Source organism: Procambarus clarkii, chromosome 55, assembly GCF_040958095.1.
Source record: "Procambarus clarkii isolate CNS0578487 chromosome 55, FALCON_Pclarkii_2.0, whole genome shotgun sequence".
In the NCBI taxonomy this organism is placed as follows: domain Eukaryota; kingdom Metazoa; phylum Arthropoda; class Malacostraca; order Decapoda; family Cambaridae; genus Procambarus; species Procambarus clarkii.
In genome coordinates this window covers 6,476,921-6,501,386 of record NC_091204.1, presented here as the reverse complement: position 1 = coordinate 6,501,386, position 24,466 = coordinate 6,476,921, and the positions used below count along the sequence as shown (strand labels likewise).

Below are 24,466 nucleotides of genomic sequence, written 5' to 3'. Positions count from 1 at the left end.
ACATTCAGGTGTCAAACCTCATGAGTGTCCAGAGTGTGGGAAGAGATTCAGTCGTCTTGACCATATGAAGACTCACATGTTAGTGCATTCAGGTGACAAACCACACGAGTGTCCAGAGTGTGGGAAGAGATTCAGTCGTCTTGGTAATATGAAGAGGCACAAAATGATACATGCAGATAATAGGCTAAACACTTAAGAGTGTGGAAGGTAATTAAGAGAATGTTGAAGGATAATGAGGCACATACAGGTATAGTAACTTAACTTTAATCTAACAGTGTGCTATCACAATGTCAGTTGGATGTTCTTCAAAGGTAATTCTATTTTGTTTGAGAAATACACTTCACAATGAAAGGTAAAGATCAAGATATTTTATTATATTGTTCTTTTATGAAAGTTAGATGACCAAGCAAGAACTAGAGAAGCTGTCATTATAGGAAAATTCAAAATTGCTTATAAGTATAGAAATAGCTCTTTAGTTTAGCAAAGATAAATCAAAGCTCTAAATGTTTTTCTTCATATTTATGTAAATAATAATGTGCTTTCTGTTTTTGTTCTCTGTAAAAATTTATTTAAAATGTAATATACTCTGTAGCTAAGTTATGGACATTATTGTTGTAATATTATTTAGCATTGGTGCTGGTGAAGAAGACAGTCTGAGACGTACTTAAGATGAGACCATTTGATTGATAGGGAAATGTAGGTTAATCAAGGAATTTTCTCATCAGATTCATATGCAAACTGATGTCTATTTTATATTTTTTGTTTAGGCATATTTATGAATAATACTCTTGATTATAAATATTTCACCTAAGAGTTTATTGAAGGCAGATTGGCATTTATAATTGTCAGTCAAGTTAATATGAAATTTAAATTTATATTACTCTAGAAATTTACATCACTCTAAATTTACCGGAAATTTATATTACTCTAGCCTATCAGTTATGCTGTAATTGTCTTGGAATATTATTTTACCCGATTTACCTGAGGGCCACTAACCCTAGTGGCCTCGATAAAAACGGGAAGCTGGCAGCTTGTTGAAGGTTCCCTTCCCACCCCCCTGTTTTGCTTGATTTTTTTCCAGGTATATTTTGAAATTCAGCACATTTTGGCAGTTATGGCGTTGGCGGGTAGTCAGTTCCATCGATCAATAACCCTGTGGGTGAAAAAGCCTGATTCAAAGTTATATTAGCTTGATTAGCAATAATATTATTCTGATTCGTATAATCCTCTGTCAATTAAATTAGAATTATTAATCTTACTTTTTTGGTCATATTTAATAATATATGTCTACAGGAAAGACTGCTACCAAAATATACTAATATATATATATATATATATATATATATATATATATATATATATATATATATATATATATATATATATATATATATATATATATATATATATATTAGTTGATTTTATACCCGCATTAGGTCAGGTGATAATACAATGAAGGTGAAAACATGGGGGGATACATAAGGGATAAACATAGGGGCTGCAGAAGGCTTATTGGCCCATACGAGGCATCTCCTATCCAAACACAAAGATTAATCCAGTGTAATTGGCCTGTTATGTTGGACATTGTCTTCTGTGTTGGCATCGATATGTTCTTGTCTTGTCCTTACTCTCATGGTGGGTAGAGTAAATAGTTCCGTGATTTGGGTGTTCATGGTAGGTCGCTCTATTCTTATGTGAATTGCCTCAAGAATTTGTAATCTTCTTGAAAATCTTCAAGAAGATTACAAATTCTTGAGGCAATTCACATAAGAATAGAGCGACCTACCATGAACACCCAAATCACGGAACTATTTACTCTACCCACCATGAGAGTAAGGACAAGACAAGAACATATCGATGCCAACACAGAAGACAATGTCCAACATAACAGGCCAATTACACTGGATTAATCTTTGTGTTTGGATAGGAGATGCCTCGTATGGGCCAATAAGCCTTCTGCAGCCCCTATGTTTATCCCTTATGTATCCCCCCATGTTTTCACCTTCATTGTATTATCACCTGACCTAATATATATATATATATATATATATATATATATATATATATATATATATATATATATATATATATATATATATATATATATATATATATATATATATATATATATATATATATATATATATATATATATATATATATATATATATATAATTATTATTAAATATGACTATATTTATAATAATATAATAATATATATATATATATATATATATATATATATATATATATATATATATATATATATATATATATATATATATATATATATATATATATATAATTATTATTAAATATGACTATATTTATAATAATATAATAATATATATATAATAATAAATAATATAATAATAAATATAATAATAATGACTATATTTAAATATAAATATAAATATCAATTCTCCAAAATGAATTTTGGAGAATTGATTTTTGATTTACCTCCAACAGTGAAAAGAAATGTACGAAAGATTGAGAAAATTCGTGTTAGAATTATTAATCTTACTTTTTCGGTCATATTTAATAATATATGTCTACAGGAAAGACTGCTACCAATATATATATATATATATATATATATATATATATATATATATATATATATATATATATATATATATATATATATATATATATTTATGTATGTATGTTGTACCTAGTAGCCAGAACGCACTTCTCAGCCTACTATGCAAGGCCTGATTTGCCTAATAGGCCAAGTTTTCATGAATTAATTGTTTTTCGACTACCTAACCTAACTTTTTTGGCTACCTAACCTAACCTATAAAGATAGGTTAGGCTAGGTTAGGTAGGGTTGGTTAGGTTCGGTCATATATTTACGTTAATTTTAACTCTAATAAAAAAAATTGACCTCATAATGAAATGGGTAGCTTTATCATTTCATAAGAAAAAAATTAGAGAAAATATATTAATTCGGGAAACCTGGCTTATTAGGCAAATCGGGCCTTGCATAGCAGTCCGAGTACGACGTTCTGGCTACTAGGTACAATATATATATATATATCTATATATATATATATATATATATATATATATATATATACACATATATAAATAAAGTTTGTGTGTGTGTAATTTATATAAACAAATAAATAAATAAATATTAATTTTGTTAATATCTTTTCAATGAAAACTTGCAAGTGTTGCAACCCGTTCTCGCAAATTTAATAAGTCAATATTGACTTATTAAATATGTGCATAGGTGACATACTTAACATAATAGATACCCTTAAAAAGATTCATAGAAAACACCGACCTTACCTAACCTACTTATTATGTTAAGATAAGCATCTTATTGCTTCGTAATTACAATTATTCCCTAACCTATAATAGGTACAGGTTAAGTAATAATTGTAATTACGAAGCAATAAGATGCTTATCTTAAGATACTAACAAGGTTAGGTAAGGTCGGTGTTTTCTATGAATCTTTTTAAGAGTATTATGTTTAGTATATCACCTATGCACGAAGTTAATAAGTCAATATTGACTTTACGAATTTGCGAGAACGGGTTGTGCAAGTACGATTCGTATACAAGAGGGGCAACAAGAGGCAGAGGATGTCTACTAAGAAAATTCACAATTAATTGTTTATCCTCACACTCTTGATATATGGTCTTCTCTGGTCTCTTTATTTTCTCTCCTAACAAATGTCCTTTTTTTTTAATTTCTTTTACGTTTCTCTCCTGTTTTTCTTGTCTCTTTTTATCTCTCCTTTCCTCCTCTCTTCTAACACCTCTCGTTTTCTGTCTCTTCTAGCTTCTCTCTTCCTTCCCAGCAAACACAGAACGTTTGTGGACGTTTTTAAATGGTTCCACAAAGGTAATACTGTAACTTTTGACATAAATACGTATATCTGATGTTCTTAAAACCAAAGGATATAACTAAAAACATATATTCTTGAGACACAGTTTTTTAAGATTTATGTAAAAATTTAAAAATAATAGTGAATGCTATGGTATTATAATGTTTTCATGCTTTATATTTAAGAATAAATAATTTTCAGTCAACATTTAGTTTTTTTTGTTTACTTTCTGTAAAGCTATCCAATTTACGTTCTTATAACATAAATATAACATTTATATGACGTCAGTATAACGTTATTTACACGACATCATTACGTTATTATGATGTTATATTAACGTATAATTCCTGTGTGAAAACCAGAATATATATTGAACTTTATGTTTTAAACCTTGTAAAGTTATCATAAAACTTGGAATAAGACGGTAAGCATGCTTTACTTATGAAAATATACAAACAAATCAACAAAAACATTTTAACATAAAAAACATAAACATAACATAAATTAATTGCATGCATGGGAGTTAACTGGAACTCTGTAATATTGCATACATGAACCTTAAGGTACAAACCCAGTGTATTTACTCATGCAGTTCTTTCCTAAATCTAAATTTTTCCAATTTTTACACTTTGTTTCGAGTTCTGTCTTGTGTTGCTACTTTTAATACCCCATTAATGTCCCCTTTGTTATGTCCATTCATCCCATTGTGCACCTCTACCATATGTCACTCCTAATTCTTTGCTTTTCTAGAGAATGTAATATAAGCTTTGACAATCTTTCTTCATATGACAGGTTAACAGGTAGAACAAAGATTACCATTTATATATGGATAACTATTATAAGTCGGTTTGAATGAGTGAATTGCTGCTTGAAGATAGGTATATACACCTGTGGTACTATCAGATTGCATCGTGGTGAGCCTAAAACCCTTCAGATCCAAGCAAAGGGTAAAATGCCAGAAGATACAATTGCGAACACATTGATACCAAAATGAAAGACATATGACGAGAATTGAGGTAACCAAAGTGAAAAGAGTGTTCACATTACATTGCACTAGAGTGCTCCCGGGTTACTTTCTCTCACTTTCTCTGTTTTGTGCGGATTGTACACCTTGCTTTTGGAGTTTATATGCATTTAAACCTGTAGATAATTCTATTGCTAACACATTGATACCAAAATGAAAGACCTAGGATGACAATTGGGGTGACCAAAATGAAAAGAGTGTATACATTTTATCGCTCTTGTGCGCTCCCTGGTAACACACTCTCGCTTACTCTGTTTGTTGCGGATGGTAAGCCGGGCTTTTGGAGTTTATATGCCTTTAGTCCTGTAGAGAATTCTATTGCGAACACATTGATGCCAAATTGAAAAAACTAGGATGAGAATTGAGGTAACAAAGTTGAAAAGGGTATACACTTTTCAGTATTATCACGCTCTCTAATGTAATGAGAGTTGCCTGAGGGTGGCTCAGCTTTCTTTTTCTGGTACCCTTGGCCTACATTCATCTTGTCGGCGGGTGGAGCGCGCTGCTGTCTTTGACATTATATGCACATAGTTCTGTTGGGAATTCTATTGCGAACGCATTGATACCAAAATGAAAGACATAGGACGAGAATTAAGGTGACAAAGTTGAAAAGAGTATACACTTTTCAGTATTTCCGCACACTACCAGGGAATGTCCAAACAAAAATGGAGAGAGTGGAGGGGTAACTTGCCCAAAACGCGAAAGTGTTTGGGGAGATTAACTTTCGTTCAATACTATTATGCAAAAGGAGCCACACATCTATGGTTCATCCAATAAAATCAGCAGACTTCTAGATGTTACTACTGCTCGGCTTAGACTCGGTTACAAGTATTTCTGGGAATTCTCATTACCTGCCGATGTAGACCTGACCAAATGTTAACTGTCAACAAAATTATTTGCACACCCCTTCGTCACTATGTGATAGTGAATTCAGAGACAATTCTATAACCAATGTACCAACGATGTGTCAATATTTCATTCAAAATGATCTGGTACCAGAAATTTTAGCCAAATATCCCCAGTTTGCTAACTGTAAGTAGTAACTAAGTGATTGTAACCTATCCACCGCTGCCCACTGGATGGGGAGCGGTGTGCAGGACAAACATATCAATTGTGACACTAGCTCTCCACATATGTCAGTTGCTTAATTTAGAAACTGTACTTGTGATCGATCTCGAACCTATTGTTGATGTGACGACTTATACTGAATTTTGTAACTAGCTCATCAAGATTGTAACTTGCTTAGCTAAATGAATTGTTGGGTTCAGTCCCTGAGCCCATTATGTGCCTCTGCAACCCTTTCCACTACCGCCCACAAGATGGGTATGGGGTGCATAATAAATGAACTAAACTAACTTTAAGGCATCCTGAAAGAAAGCTTGGAGGGCTTGAAAAATTGCAGAACGAAGCCTTGAGGATAATCCTTGGGTGCCTTCGTACCACAAAGATACTTAATATGAGAAAGGAACTTAATATTCCGAGCGTTGTTTATCGTGTTACTGAAAATAACTGTCAAATTGGTATAAAAATGCTTAGGCTAGCTCATCCTAACCGTTGCACAGAAGCCCTCCAGAATTTCTTTATTGAATGTAAACATTGTTTCAAATAGATAAATAAAATTGGAACTGAACTCAGAAAGTATCAGATTTATAATTTGTACCAAGAGAGACAACAATAGCACTTTCCTGCACTGTAGGAAATTACACCCTTTTCAATTTTAATCCCTCCCTTTCCATCAAAGGAGCAAATTAGAGATCAGTCCCAGCTTTGTCTTGAGGCAAAGCTCAACGTCTTAAGCCATATTGATGCTCTGTCCACAGAGCATTCTCTCTCTCAAATCATATACACTGAAGGTTTCCTACAGCGCCCAACGGGTGCAGCTGGAAGTGCAGTTGTCCTGGCAATAGGATATGACTTATATTTTGAGTGGGGAGTCCGTATAAACAACTGGGCCTCTACCCTTCAGACTGAACTATTTGCCTTGCTCCTTGCACTGAAATGTGTACAAGTATCCAAACTTGATACATTAGTTGTAAGTGACTCTTTATCATCCTTAATTGCTCTCAACTCTTTAAGACATAACTGTAACATGCTTGTGTCTGAAGCTAGACACAAATACAATAACAACTTGAGGAACCTTATCATAAACAATAATCTCAACAAAAATCACATAGTTCTCAGAGGTGATTTCAATATTGACCTAGGGCTACAAAATAACCCTCAAGTAGACTGTTTCCTCAACAGCATGAATTCCTGTATGCTCATCCCCGCAATCACCAGGCCCACCCGAGTCACTCAAACATCTGCGACTACCCTGGATCACTGATGGACCAACATAACAGCTCCTCTTACATCAAGTATAATCACTGACAGAACAACTGACCACTATCCTACCTTCCTTGTAGCGAACATGGCCATAACACCACCAGGTAACAAGAAAATTACCTTTAGGTTACAATGTGAAGCGGCAATAGGCAATCTCACAAATGCCCTCCACAATGTAAACTGGGAATCTAAATTTATCAATACACAGGATAATAATTCGTTAACTAGCCTCTTTCCAAAATTTAAAGCCTTTACAATACTTATTGTCCTCTCCTCACCAAGCAAGTAACTGGCAAAAAGGTTAAATAATCCCTGGCTCACTAATGGCATACTTAAAGCAATCGACAAGAAACATGAATATGAAAAAAAAACTTAGGATTGGCCTAGTTGGAAAAGAAGTAGTTAAGAGGTATTCATCAGTGCTTACCAGTATAATAAGAGCAAAGCGTTCCTATTACGAGAATAGATTCAAAGAAGCAAAAGGCAACATAAAAAGCACATGGAGAGCCATCTCTACCATCCTAGGAGCTAAACAACATTTACATAATAAGATAAAAATCTCCAAGGATGGTTATACACCTGCAACAGATCTTGAAACAGCAACTGAATTTAATAGCTTCTTTTCATCGTTTGGTGCTCACCTTGCCCGAAAAATCCCAGAGACTCAGACATATGTTACCACATATCTTTCACGCAGCTATCCAAACTCTCTTCTCCTCTCTCCGGTCAGCCCTACAGATGTTGTGTCCATCATTCACTCGCTAAAAACCAAAGCTGGGAACATTAGTGAAATACCATCGATGGTACACAGGCGTGCCTCCCATGCCCTTGCACCATCCATAGCACTGCTGTTCAACAAATCCCTAGAGTGTCATACCTTCCCTGATATCCTTAAAAAAGCAAGAGTAACGCCAGTTCATAAAGGAGGTAACACGGCAGACATAAATAATTACAGACCCATATCGAATCTACCTATATTATCAAAATTATTTTTTTTTTTTTTACAAACAGCTCTACTCCAATCTTGTAAAATTCAATATACTAAGTCCCTGTCAGTTTGGCTTCCGCTCCCAAAAGAGTACCAATGATGCTATTGTTAGTCTGCTTGACTTAATCTTCTCAGCCCTTGACAAAAGTGAGTTTCCAATTGAACTCTTCATCGGCCTGAGAAAGGCCTTTGATACTGTTAACCATAACTACCTCTTACTTAAATTCCACCATTATGGAATCCGTGGCCTTGCCCTAAACTATATCCGATCCTATCTTAGTAACAGACACCAATATGAAGCCATCAATGATATAACCTCTCCCACTCTACCACTTAATTACCGTAAAGGTGCCACAGAGCAGCATCCTAGGACCCTCCTGTTTCTTATATACATCAATGATCTCCCTAATGTCTCTAACATACTTAAACCTATATTGTTGGCTGATGATACTACTCATCTACTCTGACCCCAACCCACTCCTGTTAAATAATGTTGTAAACAATTAATTAAAAAAAGTCTACTTGTGGATGTCAACCAACAAACCTCACACAAAACATAGAAAAGACCTACTATATCTTATTTGGAAACAAATCAACAAATGCAATTCAGCTTCAGATAGATAATGTAAACATTAGCAATAAAAATGATGGAAAGTTTCTTAGCCTATACTTAGACAAGAGACTCAACTTCCGCACCCATATACAACACATAACTAAAAAGGTTTCTAAAACAGTTGGTATACTGTTTAAGATCAGATATTATGTACCCTACTCTGCTCTCCTCTCACTCTATTATGCACTTATCTATCCCTATCATTCTTATGGCGTTTGTGCTTGGGGTTCAACCTCTGCAAACTACCTCAAGCCCATCATCATCCAGTAAAAATCTGCTATCAGGACAATAACTAACTCTACCTTCAGACAACACACAGCTCCCTTGTTCAAATCCTTAAACATGCTAAACAAATTCACTCCATACATTCTCCTGTGTAAATTACGTTTATAAAGCCCTTTTTCTAACTGCAAACCCTGTTCAGAAACTCTTCCTGGACAGATGTAATAGAACACATGGCCACGTCCCCACCAGACATAAATATCTCTTTGATATCCCCAGAGTCAAACTTAATCTATGTAAACACTATGTAAATAAAGGGACCTAGTCTATGGAACTCACTCCCTTATAATGATTTGAAAAGCTGTCCAACTTCTGCCATATTCAAAAATAAAACCAAAAAGTACCTGTAGTACTTTTTAAGTACGAGGGAGTAATGCGCAAAGCGTCCCTCACCTGTGACGTCACAGCGTCATCTGACGCCATATCAACACATCGGCCATTTTGTCGTCAGTTCAGTCATGGCGAGGACTAACCCTTCATGCAAACTGCACCTACTATCAAGAAGAAGAAGATTTTGTGTTCCACCGATAGTATTATCGTAAGTAAGCACTTATATTTTATATTTTATTAAATTAATTGATTCTATTTTTCTGTAATAAAGGTCCAAAGGGTTGTTAAGGAACAAGAGTGTAGCGATACCGACGCTCAGTGCGCTCAACTCGCACCAAAGTATCACCTGTGTAGCTTCTGTAATTAGTGTTAATTAGTTATGCTATAAGATAATGAAGCGAGTATAAGATTAACTCGCTACAAGGGTACTGTGTTGGGAGGTGAGGGCTGTTACTGGTGTCTGTGGGGATGTGAGGACTTGTACCAACCACTATCACCACCAGTACCTTGTCTTGCATCCTGCTTAGTATTCCTATTGAGATATGAAGTATTATTGCATTCATATAATTATTCATTCATTGTCATTACTATTTTTATGGGCTATGTTCTGTTACCCTAATGCTTTTTACCCCTGGGCATGTCCATTTACTCTCCAGCCCTTCACAAGCCACTGCTGCACCCCCTCCATGCCCATACTTACTGTGCTTATTCTTACAGGACTGCACTGCATTATGTGGTGCTCACTGCCTGGACACCTTGATACATGCATTATAGGGTTCTGGTAGTTGTTCTACTCACCAAGCCCTTCCAAGGCCAGGCTTGACATGTGAGAGCTTGGTCCAACAGGCTGTTGCTTGGACAGGCCCCTCAGGCCCACATATCCACCACAGCCTTGTTTGTCCGGCACTTCAAAATCAAATGTTTATTTACGTAAGGTACATACATATTTTTAGGTAAGGTACTCTTTATTTGGGTAAATTTATCTTCGTAGTATTTAGCTTTGGCTCGTCTAATTATCTTGGATAGCAATAACGAGTAATTCTTTGAGAATTCTTTGGAGACAATTCCTAACCTATACTTCTCCCAACCTATACTTCTTCTCAAGGTCATCTTCACTTCTTGAAGATGTTCAGGTTTTCTCTTGAAGATGTCGACGGTTGTTCCAGCAATACTGTATTTCTTTTATTGCTGAAAACCTGTTTTCAGCCTAATGCTTTTTACATTAATGCTTTTTGAAAACCTGTTTTCAGCCATAAAAAAATAATCCTGAATCCAGAAAAAAATCCCTTTTGTATCGTCTGGAAATTTTCAAATATTGCTGATCAAACCTGAGTCTAAATTATTTGTATATATTATGAATTACAGAGGTCCCAGGACAGGGTTTTTAGGCACTCCACTTACATTTTCCCACTCTGACTTAACCCCCATTTATACAAACTCAGTCTTATCTTTTAGCTAATAATTTATTGTACACACCATACTCAGCCTGTGTAGGGTAGTTTATTGTGCATGTGTAGTATATATATTTGTGTAGTATATTTGGTATATTTAATGCCTCTAACCTCTCCTCATAGTTCTTGTCCTTCAGTTCTGGGAGCCACTTAGTAGCATGTCTTTGCACCTTTTCCAGTTTGTTTATGTGCTTCTTAAGATATGGGCACCATACAACCGCTGCATATTCCAACTTTGGTCTAACAAAAGTCGTGAACAATTTCTTGAGTATTTCGCCATCCATGCATTTAAAAGCTCTGAATATTATCCTTTACCTGCAATTGGTTGTTGCTGTATTTATAGAATATGATTTGTTCTACTTTACATTTGTTTGTTCCTTTTTTTCAAAATTTCTTTCTGCCTCTCTCCTCACTGCCGTGTAGTTGTTTCTCTTTGTATTACTGGTATGTTTGGGGGTTTGGCCTCTTCGTATATTGATTCCATTTTTGTGTCTTTTGGTCTCTGTCCGTCTTGAAATTTCAGTTGAACAAATCCTGTTTCCTAGTTCTGCATCTTTGTTTTGGTATAAATGTGTTTGTTCCTTTATCATATATTTCACAAAATTGACATACTGTGCATTAATTCATCTCAATTACTTCCTTTCCTAACAGCAAGCCTTTCCAGTAAAATTCTTTGAATTCTTTTCTGACTTCTGGCCTAATGTTTGTTTTATCCTAGTGTGTATGATGCCTAGCGTGTGTCTGGTGCCTGTTGTGTTAAACCGTAGATAAATGCATAAGTATAGGTCAGTAATTTCTCCAGCTTTGAAAGGGGCTTTCATTATGCAGCAGTATTCCACTCTAGAGAGCACTAGCGTCTTGAAAACTATCATCATCGGTATAGCATCTCTAGTGTGAAAAGTTCTTGTTATCTATCCTGTCATTTTTCTTGCAGTTGTGACGGCTACTTTATTGTGTTCTTTAAATGTAAGGCCTTCTGACATCAGTACACCCAAATCCTTTACGTTGCTTTTCCGTTCAATGTTATGATTTGACTGAGTTTTGTAAGTGGTTTCCGTTTTTATATTTTTTATTTTTTCCGTAGCGCATGAGCTGAAACTTATGTTCGTTAATCACCATGTTATTTTCTGTAGCCCATAGAAAGACCTGATTTACATCTGATTGGAGGTTTGCCGTGTCCTCTATGTTGCCTACTCTCGTGAAGATTCTAGTGTCATCTGCAAAGGATGATCAAGTACTATAGGTTGTGTCCTTGTCTATGTCCGATATGAGGATGAGAAAAGGTATTGGAGCAAGCACAGTACGCTTGGGGACTGAGCTCTTTACGGTTGATGGTCCAGATTTTATTTTGTTGACTACTACACATTGGGTTCTATTAGTCAGGAAGTTGTATATCCATCTGCCTATTTTTCCGGTAATTCCTTTTGAACGCATTTTATGTGCAATAACACAATGGTCACATTTGTCAAAGGCTTTTTTTTGTCAAAGCGTTTTGTTTGTCTTCCATGGCATCTAGTGCCATGTCAGAGTGGTCCAGCAACTGTGATAGGCAAGAGCGCCCTGTTCTGAAACCATGTTGTCTGGGGTTATGGAGATGCTGTGATTCCATGTATTTTGTGATCTTACTTCTTAGCATTCTCTCAAAGATTTTTATGATGTGCGATGTTAGTGCTATCGGTCTGTAGTTTTTTGCCTCTGCCTTATTTCCTCCTTTATGGGGCGGTGCTATCTCTGCTGTTTTTAGTATGTCAGGGACAATGCCAGTATCTTGGCTTTGTCTCCAAAGAATGTGAAGGGCCTGCGATAACGTTTTTTACAGTTCTTGATGAATATAGAGTTCCAAGAGTCAGGGCCTGGTGCAGAGTGCATAGGCATACTGTCTATGGCTTCTTCAAAATCCAGTGGGGATAGGATCACATCTGATTTATGATTTGATGTTGGTATCATATCCATGAAAAATTCATTTGGGTTATCAATCAGATGGATGGAGAGCTACACTCGTGGTGTCCCATTTTCCCAGCACTTTGTCATATAATGCTTTGAAACTTTTGACGGATTTGGCCTCCACCACCTTCTCACCTAACATGTTCCAACCGTTTACCATTCTGTTTGCAAAAGTGAATTGTCTTACATTTCTTCGGCATCTTTGTTTAGTTCGTTTAAATCTATAACCTCTTGTTCTTGAAATTCCAGGTCTCGGGAAATCTTCCCTATCAAGTTTATCAATTCCTGTTACTGTTTTGTACGTAGTGATCATATCTCCTCTTTTCCTTCTGTCTTCTAGTTTGGAATATTTAATGCCTCTAATGTCTCCTCATAAATCCTGCCCTTCAGTTTTGGTATGAATGTTTGTGTGCCTTCATCGTATATTTTGCAAAATATGGAATACATCTCATTTACTTTACTTTAAGAATATGGTTCGATCAATTAAAAACCCTCTTGTTCAAATTGCAAAGAGACTGAAAGAGATGCAGCATGCTCAATGGATTATATATTAGTGATTATTATTAGGATTATATATTAGTGAATCATATTAGTGATTCAATTATTATGGTCATAAAACAATAAACAAATAGTTTTGGTGTTATTACACTCTATTCACAGGTTATATATAAGTATCTGCATGTTTTGTTCACCATTACAAACCACTAAGTTGGTTTGATTTTTGTTGAGATTGTTATTTATGATAAGATTCCTTACGTTATCTGAGAATGAAGCTATGTCGGTATTGGGAAATCTATAGATGGCACTTATAGTCAAGGAGGATTTAAGGGATTTACTGGAGAACTTGGCAAAGGTATATTCACAATAGTCGTCTCTATTACTAATGAGACTATTGCAGATGAAGGTATCTTTGTAAGATATTGCTATGCCACCTCCTTTTTTTATTAGGCCTGCAGTTGTGAATGGCTTTATTATCAGCCAAGTTGTAGCATACAACATAGCATATATATGTATATGGCATACATATATATATATATATATATATATATATATACATATATACATATATATATATATGTATGGCATACATATATATATATATATATATATATATATATGTTTTCACCTTCATTGTATTATCACCTGACCTAATGCGGGTATAAAATCAACTAATATATATATATATATATATATATATATATATATATATATATATATATATATATATATATATATATATATATATATATATGACATATATATATATATATATATATATATGTCGTACCTAGTAGCCAGAACTCACTTCTCAGCCTACTATGTGAGGCCCGATTTGCCTAATAAGCCAAGTTTTACTGAATTAATATATTTTCTCTAATTTTTTTCTTATGAAATGATAAAGCTACCCATCTCATTATGTATGAGGTCAATTTTTTTTATTGGAGTTAAAATTAACGTAGATATATGACCGAACCTAACCAACCCTACCTAACCTAACCTAACCTATCTTTATAGGTTAGGTTAGGTTAGGTAGCCGAAAACGTTATGTTAGGTTAGGTTAGGTAGGTTAGGTAGTCGAAAAACAATTAATTCATGAAAACTTGGCTTATTAGGCAAATTGGGCCTTGCATAGTAGGCTGAGAAGTGCGTTCTGGCTACTAGGTACGACATATATATATATATATATATATATATATATATATATATATATATATATATATATATATATATATATATATATATATGTCGTACCTAATAGCCAGAACGCACTTCTCAGCCTACTATTCAAGGCCCGATTTGCCTAATAAGCCAAGTTTTCATGAATTAATGTTTTTTCGTCTACCTAACCTACCTAACCTAACCTAACCTAGCTTTTTTTGGCTACCTAACCTAACCTTACCTATAAATATAGGTTAGGTTAGGTTAGGTTCGGTCATATATCTACGTTAATTTTAACTCCAATAAAAAAAAATTGACCTCATACATAGAGAAAAGGGTTGCTTTATCATTTCATAAGAAAAAAATTATAGTAAATATATTATTTCAGGAAAACTTGGCTTATTAGGCAAATCGGGCCTTGAATAGTAGGCTGAGAAGTGAGTTCTGGCTATTAGGTACGACATATATATATATATATATATATATATATATATATATATATATATATATATATATATAATATATATATTCAAAATTCGTCAGTGTACTACATTTTTGTTGTTGCTTTTAGGTGATGCTTTTAACCAGTGTACGTGGGTCTGATTGTGCAACCACAGTTCGAAGAATAATGAAGATATGAACAAACGGCCTGTGGTCACTATACAGTCTGGAAGGGCAAAAGAAGAAATTGGCATTTCTACAAAAACAAGAACTATATAATGTTATTTTAAGTAAGTAACCAAAAAATTAAATAATTTTTTTAAAGTTTAAAATTCACTTAAAAATGTAAATTTTAAGTTAAAAAATTTTAACCAAAAAACTTAATATTTTTCATATTTGGAACCATTCCATAATCCCAAGCATAAATGATTATATTTCTATCACTTGCTCTTAAGATTGTTTCATTTAATAGAGGTTGGGCATAATTGTTCTCTGCTGCTAATAGAACTGACTGACTTAGCTATAGGAAAATGTAAACTTAATTGGTTTATCCATTACAGTATTTTGCAGTTTATTTCATGATCCTGTGCTTAATACTTGCATAAATAGTAGATTACAAAATGCATTTTTATATCATTAGTATTGAATAATAATAATGCAAATAATTGACTTATAAATGATGTACAATTAATTGGTAGGTGATATTATATTATTAATATTTTTTCATTCTTGCAAAGCCTTAACAAAGTCATTAACATGTTAATATAAACTTGATCACCTTCCACTTATTTTCTCATGTGCTACCTACATGTACAAAACCTTATTCCAAAATGCATATTTTGTTCTGAAACTTGTCCTTTATATGTTGTGTATCACCATCTCTGGAGAGTTTTATCTGATTGATGTATAAATTACTTTTAATTTTACAGAATATTATTGTTATACTGAATTTATTATTATATAAATAACTTAATTTTACAGAATCATCTATCAACGCACATCCACAAGTTGAGGAGGAGGATGTGACCTTCCAGATGTCTGAAGTACTGAAACAGGCACCAAACAGGCCTGGTGGATCTAGGTACAAGGTAAAATAATTTAAATTTTTTTTTTTTTTTTTACTAATTGTCCGATATATATATATATATATATATATATATATATATATATATATATATATATATATATATATATATATAAATATATATATATATATATATATATATATATATATAAATAAATATATATATATATAAATATATATATAATGTGTCGTACCTAGTAGCCAGAACGCACATCTCAGCCTACTATGCAAGGCCCGATTTGCCTAATAAGCCAAGTTTTCTTGAATTAATGTTTTTTCGACTACCTAACCTAACATTTTCAGCTACCTAACCTAACCTATAAAGATAGGTTAGGTTCGGTCATATATCTCTATTAATTTTAACTCCAATAAAAAAAGAATTGACCTCATACATAATGAAATGGATAGCTTTATCATTTCATAAGAAAAAAAATAGAGAAAATATATTAATTCATGAAAACTTGGCTTATTAGGCAAATCGGGCCTTGCATAGTAGGCTGAAAAGTGCGTTCTGGCGACTAGGTACGACATATATATATATATATATATATATATATATATATATATATATATATATATATATATATATATATATATATATATATATATATATATATATATATAATATGTATGTGTGTGTGTGTGTGTAATTACCTAAGTGTAGTTAAAGGATGAGACCGTCTTCCCAGCACTCTGTCATATAACGCTTTGAAACTACTGACAGTCTTGGCCTCCACCACCTTCTCACCTAACTTGTTCCAACCGTCTACCACTCTATTTGCGAAAGTGAATTTTCTTATATTTCTTTAGCATCTGTGTTAAGCTAGTTTCAATCTATGACCTCCTGTTCTTGAAGTTCCAGGTCTCAGGAAACTTCCCTGTCGATTTTATCAATTCCTGTTACTATTTTGTATGTAGTGATCATATCACCTCTTCTGTCTTTTAGTTTTGGCATATTTAATGCCTCTAACGTCTCCTCGTAGCTCTTGCCCTTCAGTTCTGGGAGCCACTTAGTAGCATGTCTTTGCACCTTTTCCAGTTTGTTGATGTGCTTCTTAAGATATGGGCCAACTTCTGTTGTTGGGCACCACACAACAGCTGCATATTCTAGCTTTGGCGTAACAAAAGTCATGAACAATTTCTTTAGTATATCACCATCCATGTATTTAAACGCAATTCTAAAGTTAGAAAGCGTAGCATAGGCTCCTCGCACAATATTCTTTATGTGGTCCTCAGGTGATAGTTTTCTATCTAGAACCACCCCTAGATCTCTTTCTTTATCAGAATTCTTTAAAGATTTCTCACATAATGTATAGGTTGTGTGGGGTCTATGTTCTCCTGTTCCACATTCCATAACATGGCATTTATTAACATTAAATTCCATTTGCCAACTGGTGCTCCATATACTTATTTTATCCAGGTTTTCTTGAAGGGCATGACAATCATCTAAATTTCTTATCCTTCCTATTATCTTAGCATCATCAGCAAACATGTTCATGTAATTCTGTATACCAACTGGTAGATCATTTATGTAGACAATAAACATCACTGGTGCAAGAACTGAACCCTGTGGTACTCCACTTGTGACATTTCTCCAGTCCGATACATTGCCTCTGATTACTGCCCTCATTTTTCTATGTCAGAAAATTTTTCATCCATATTAGAAGCTTACCTGTCACCCCTCCAATATTTTCCAGTTTCCAGAACAACCTCTCTATGTGGAACTGTCGAATGCCTTTTTTAGGTCCAAATAGATGCAGTAAACCCAACCATCTCTTTCCTGTAATATATCTGTTGCTCGATCATAGAAACTGAGTAAATTCGATACACAGGATCTTCCAAATCGAAAACCATACTGTCTGTCTGAAATTATATCATTTCTCTCCAGGTGTTCTACCCATTTAGTTTTAATTATTTTTTCCAATATTCCAATTCCAATTTTTTCCAATAATGTGTGTGTGTGTATGTATATTTGTGTTGTTGAATATGACCGAAAGTCAGTCTTTCTGCCCCTCTCCTTACTGCTATTGTTGTTTCTCGCATCTGTGTATTGCTTGTATGTTTGGGCAATTTTTCCCCTTTTCCTAGTTCTGCATCTCTGCTTTAGTATAAATTTTGTTGTGCCATTATCATATATTTCACAAAACTTGACATACATCTCATTTACTTCATGTCCTAACAGCAAGTGTTTGTCAAATTCCTTAAGGAAATATCTGAGTTCCCCATAATGACCTCTCCACAAGTCAGGTTTTTCAACTGCTTCAAGCTCATTTTCTTCCAGATTATTATGCATTGCATACTATATTCCCAAAAAGACATGGTCACTTTAACCCAAGTGACCATGTCACTTGGGTAAAAGGAGGGAGGTACTGAATGATAAATATATCATTCTCTTTCCTGGTAAATATAATATCCAGCATGGAGGGAACATCCCCTTCCCTCATCCTCGTAGCTTGTTTAACATGTAGAAACATGAATGTTTACAGGGTGAGGTTTACGAAATTATATATATATATATATATATATATATATATAATTGGTCTCTGGTCTATATATATTATATATATATATATATATATATATATATATATATATATATATATATATATAAGTTTGTGTGTGTGTAATTTATATAAATAAATAATTAAATATTAATTTTGTTAATATCTTTTCAGGGAAAACTTGCAAGTACAATTCGTATACAAGAGGGGCAACAAGAGCCAGAGGATGTCTACTAAGAAAATATATAAGTCTTTATCCTCACACTCTTGATATATGGTCTTCTCTGGTCTCTTTATTTTCTCTCCTCACAAATGTCCCTTTTTTTTATTTCTTTTACGTTTCTCTCCTGTTTTTCTTGTCTTTTAATCTCTCCTTTCCTCCTCTCTTCTAACACCTCTCGTTTCCTGTCTCTTCTAGCTTCTCTCTTCCTTTACTTTTTATATTTGTGGTATTCATTTATGTCATTTTTATCTTGTATATTTTTCTTGTATCTTTTTCTTATCTTGTGTTTCTCTTCCCCTTCTCTTCAATGATTTCTCATTTCTCTCCTCTCTCTGTTGTTTCTGTTCTGTCTTCTCTCTCCTTGCCTTAATTTTGTTCTGTCTCTTTTGTTGTGTGTGTGTCTTTCTGTCTCTGTCTGTCTCTCTCTTTCTCTCTCTGGCTCTCTTGCTCTCTCTCTCTCTCTGGCTCTCTCTCTCTCTGGCTCTCTCTCTCTCGCTCTCTCTGGCTCTCTTGCTCTCTCTCTCTCTCTCTCTCTCTCTCTCTCTCTCTCTGGCTCTCTCGCTCTCTCTGGCTCTTTCTCTCTGGCTCTCTCTGGCTGGCTCTCTCTCTCTCTCTCTGGCTCTCTCTCTCTCTGGCTCTCTCGCTCTCTCTGGCTCTTTCTCTCTGGCTCTCTCTGGCTGGCTCTCTCTCTCTCTCTCTGGCTCTCTCTCTCTCTGGCTCTCTCTCTCTCTCTCTGGCTCTCTCTCTCTCTGGCTCTCTCTCTCTCTCTCTCTGGCTCTCTCTCTCTCTCTGGCTCTCTCTCTCTCTCTGACTCTCTCTCTCTCTGACTCTCTCTCTCTCTGGCTCTGTGGCGCTCTCTCTCTGGCTCTCGCTCTCTGGCTCTGGGTCTCTCTCTCTGGCTCTCATATTTCATTTGATTTAAAAATGTCTGAGATTTTTTACTTAATCTAAGTTATATTGCATGGTGCTAATATGAATATTATACATGACTGTTTTTTCTTTTCTTTCTCTTTCTCCCTTTCTTTCTTTCTCTTTCTTTCCTTCTCTCTTTTTCTTTCTCTTTCTACATGAATATTATACTTGACTGTGTTTACATTCACTTGTAGATTTTTATTTTTTAGTTAATTAGTCCTAAACTTTTGATTAATAGATTTTTATTATTAGTCATAGAAAAACTATAGTGTTATATGTATACTCGGAAAATTTTACTTGTTTTAGTTTTAAGTAACAAAAACTGCTTATAACGTCAGACTGATCTCAGCATGACATGAATCACAGGCTGCTTGATCACAAAATCTATTGTGTTCACATATTGCATATATAGATTTTTAAATTTTTACTTTTATATTCTGTTATAGATATAGTCTATATATTTCGAGCTATTACATATATTTTGTTGTATTACTCATTCTTAATTAAATAAATATAATATTTTAATTCTCTTTTTGTACCCTATTTATTTGTAATTTACACATACATATATAGGATGTCCAATTCTATCTCAGATATGTCTTCTTTCTTTCTCTCCCTTTCTATTTCAGATATGAATTACAAAATTATTATACCCTAATTTACCCTAAACGCTTTAATGTAGGTAATTAAAAGATCATAAAAAAGTTTTTAGAAATGTTAATTATATACGTTCTAAGGTTGTATATAAAAGTTCTCAAAAAACCTTTTCTAAACGTAATTATAAACGTGCTGAAAACAATGAAATGTCGTTTTTAGGATGTTTTAAAAACATGAAAATGTTTGCTGGGTTTACTGTTTACATTTGTGGAATTCATTTGCGTCATTTTTATCTTGTATCTTTTTCTTATCTTGTCTTTCTCTTCTCCCTTCTCTTCAATGTTCTCTCATTTCTCTCTCCCCTCTCTGTTGTTTCTATTGTCTTCTCTTCCCTTGCCTTTATTTTGTTCTGTCTCCTCTCTTCTTGCATGGTGCTAACATTTGAATAAATGATTTATAATTTGTATTTTTAGTCATAGAAAAACTATAGTGTTATGTTATATAGTATATAGTGTATACTAAGGAAATTTTACTTGTTTTAGTTTTAAGTAACAATAACTGCTTGTGACGTCAGACTTATCTCAGCATGACATGAATCACAGCCTGCTTGATCATGAACTGTTTGAAGGTGCTTAATTGTCAAGTTCTCTTGAATAATATATATTTTGTCTCTTTCTCTTTCTTTTTTCTTTCTTTTTCTTTCTCTCTTTCTCTTTTTCTTTCTTTCTCTTGTTTTCTTTCTCTTTCTTTTTCTCTTTCTTTCTCTGAAAGAAAGAAATCTTTTCTTTCTCTTTCTACATGAATATTATACTTGACTGTGTTTACATTCACTTGTAGATTTTTATTTTTAGTTAATTAGTCCTAAACTTTTGATTTATAGATTTTTATTTTTAGTCATAGAAAAACTATAATGTTATATGTATACTCGGGAAATTTTACTTGTTTTAGTTTTAAGTAACAATAACTGCTTGTAACGTCAGACTGATCTCAGCATGACATGAATCACAGGCTGCTTGATCACGAAATCTATTGTGTTCACATATTGCATATATAGATTTTTATAGATTTTTACGTTTATATTCTGTTATAGATTTAGTCTATATATTTCGAGCTATTACATATATTTTGTTGTATTATATACTCAATCTTAAATAAATATAATATTTTAATTATCTTTTTGTACCCTATTTATTTGTACTTTACACGTACATATATAGGATGTCCATTTCTTTCTCAGATATGTCTTCTTTCTTTCTCTCCCTTTCTATTTCAGATATAATTTAAAAAATTATTATACCCTGATTTACCGTAAACGGTTTAATGTAGGTAATTAAAAGATTATAAGAAGGTTTTTTTAAATGTTATTTATTTACGTTCTAAGGTCGTATATAAAAATTCTCAAAAAACATTTTTAAAACGTAATTACAAAACAATGCTGAAAACAATGAGAAGTAAATTTTGTTTTGCTAAATAGGATTAAGGCTGCTTGTAGATTAACTCTTTAAAATACTTTAGACAAAATCTGCAGAGTTGATATTGGTCTATAATTGTTGACTTCAGTGAGACTGACACTTTAATGGACTAAGGTTACTCCTGCTTTTTTCCCCTTAGAATATCAGGAAAGGTTTGGAGTTCAAATGATTTGTTGTAGAGCAATGAAATGGCTGGAGCTAAAAATCTAGAGATTTCTTTGAAAATCAGGGTTGGTAAGTGAAGATATGGTATCTGTGCATGGGGTTCATTCATCCACTGCAAATTACCTGATGCTCATCACCACCCAATAAAAATGTGTTATCAGAACAATAAAACTGTCTTCAAACAACACACAGCCTCTTTGTTTAAATCCCTGAACATGCTAAATATACACTCGCTCTACACATTCTCTTGTGCTATTTACATGTACAAAACCTTGTTCCTAAATGCTACTCCTGATCTGAAACTCTCCATTGATAGATGTAATAGAACCCACGAGCACCACAACATAAATAAATATATCTGTTTGATATAAATTGACAGTCATGCTAATATAATTGCCAGTAAGGTTTATGTAATTCACAATCATCTTAATATATTTGCCAGTTTGGATAATATAATTGACAGGATTATATGAATCAGGATAATATTATTGCTAATTAAGCTAATATAACTTTGAATCAGGCTTTTTCACCCACAGGGTTATTGATCGATGGAACTGACTACCCACCAACACCATAACTGCCAAAATGTGCTGAATTTCAAAATATACCTGGAAAAAATCAAGGAAAATTGGTGGCTGGGGGGGGGGAAGGGAATCTTCAACAAGCTGCCAGCTTCCCGTTTTTATCGAGGCCACTAGGGTTAGTGGCCCTCAGGTAAATCGGGTAAAATAATATTCCAAGACAATTACAGCATAACTGATAAAGTTAGGCTAGAGTAATATAAATTTCTGGTAAATTTAGCGATGTAAATTTCTAGAGTAATATAAATTTAAATTTCATATTAACTTGACTGACAGTTATAAATGCCAATCTGCCTTCAATAAACTCTTCGGTGAAACATTTATAATCAAGAGTATTATTCATAAATATGCCTAAACAAAAAATATATAATATTTTATATATTTTATATATGGCGTTCCGCGAGCGCTATGTCATGGGTTCGTATCCTGGCCGGGGAGGATTTACTGGGCGCAATTCCTTAACTGTAGCCTCTGTTTAACGCAACAGTAAAATGTGTACTTGGATGAAAAAACGATTCTTCGCGGCAGGGGATCGTATTCCAGGGACCATAGGATTAAGGACTTGCCCGAAACGCTACGCGTACTAGTGGCTGTACAAGAATGTAACAACTCTTGTATATATCTCAAAAAAAAAAAAAAAAAAAAAAAAAAAAAAAATAGACATCAGTTTGCATATGAACCTGATGAGAAAATTCCTTGATTAACCTACATTTCCCTATCAATCAAATGGTCTCATCTTAAGTACGTCTCAGACTGTCTTCTTCACCAGCACCAATGCTAAATAATATTACAACAATAATGTCCATAACTTAGCTACAGAGTATATTACATCTTAAATAAATTTTCACAGAGAACAAAAACAGAAAGCACATTATTATTTACATAAATATGAAGAAAAACATTTAAAGCTTTGATTTATCTTTGCTAAACTAAAGAGATATTTCTATACTTATAAGCAATTTTGAATTTTCCTATAGTGACAGCTTCTCTAGTTCTTGCTTGGTCATCTAACTTTCATAAAAGAACAATATAATAAAATATCTTGATCTTTACATTTCATGGTGAAGTGTATTTCTTAAACAAAATAGAATTACCTTTGAAGAACATCAAACTGACATTGTGATAGCACACTGTTAGATTAAAGTTAAGTTACTATACCTGTATGTGCCTCATTATCCTTCAACATTCTCTTAATTACCTTCCACACTCTAAGTGTTTAGCCCATTATCTGCATGTATCATTTTGTGCCTCTTCATACTTCCAAGACGACTGAATCTCTTCCCACACTCTGGACACTCGTGAGGTTTGTCACCTGAATGCACTAACATGTGCCTTATTATTTTTCCACGTTCTCTAAATTTTTTGCCACACTCGGCACATTGAAAAGGTCTCTCATCCGCATGCACCATCCTGTGAGTCTTCATATGTCCATGCTGACTGAATCTCTTCCCACACTCTGGACACTCATGAGGTTTGTCACCTGAATGCACTAACATGTGCCTTATTATAGTTCCACGTTCTTTAAATTTTTTGCCACACTCGGCACATTGAAAAGGTCTCTCATCCGCATGCACCATCCTGTGAGTCTTCATACTTCCACGATGAATGAATTTCTTCCCACACTCTGGACATTCATGAGGTTTGTCACCTGAATGCACTAACATGTGAGTCTTCATACTTCCACGATGACTGAATTTCTTCCCACACTCTGGACATTCATGAGGTTTGTCACCTGAATGCACTAATATGTGAGTCTTTATAGTTTCAAGACGACTGAATTTCTTCCCACACTCTGGACACTCGTGATGTTTGTCACCTGAATGCACTAACATGTGAGTCTTCAGATGTCTAGGACTGGTGAATACCTTCTGACACTGTGGACACTGGTGAGTCTTCATCTTCTTTATGACAGGTGCAGTTTGTGTGAAGGTTTTCTCCCCCGGATGTTGGGAGAAGTGTCAAGGCTTGAGTGTTGTTTCTTAGAGTTAGACTTGATGTGAGCACTTGGCGGTCAATGGTGGTGGTGCTTCTTCTTT

The 24,466-nt window shown here is 34.0% G+C and overlaps 1 long non-coding RNA gene across 1 annotated transcript; it reads left to right on the top strand.

The window, feature by feature from the left end:
• The first annotated feature begins 9,490 nt into the window (after positions 1–9,490).
• On the top strand, positions 9,491–19,081 carry LOC138352892 (uncharacterized). The gene is made up of 4 exons (XR_011222930.1): positions 9,491–9,608; positions 10,118–10,335; positions 15,877–15,983; positions 18,655–19,081. It is a non-coding gene; the product is annotated as an uncharacterized lncRNA (long non-coding RNA).
• Positions 19,082–24,466: the final 5,385 nt, after the last annotated feature.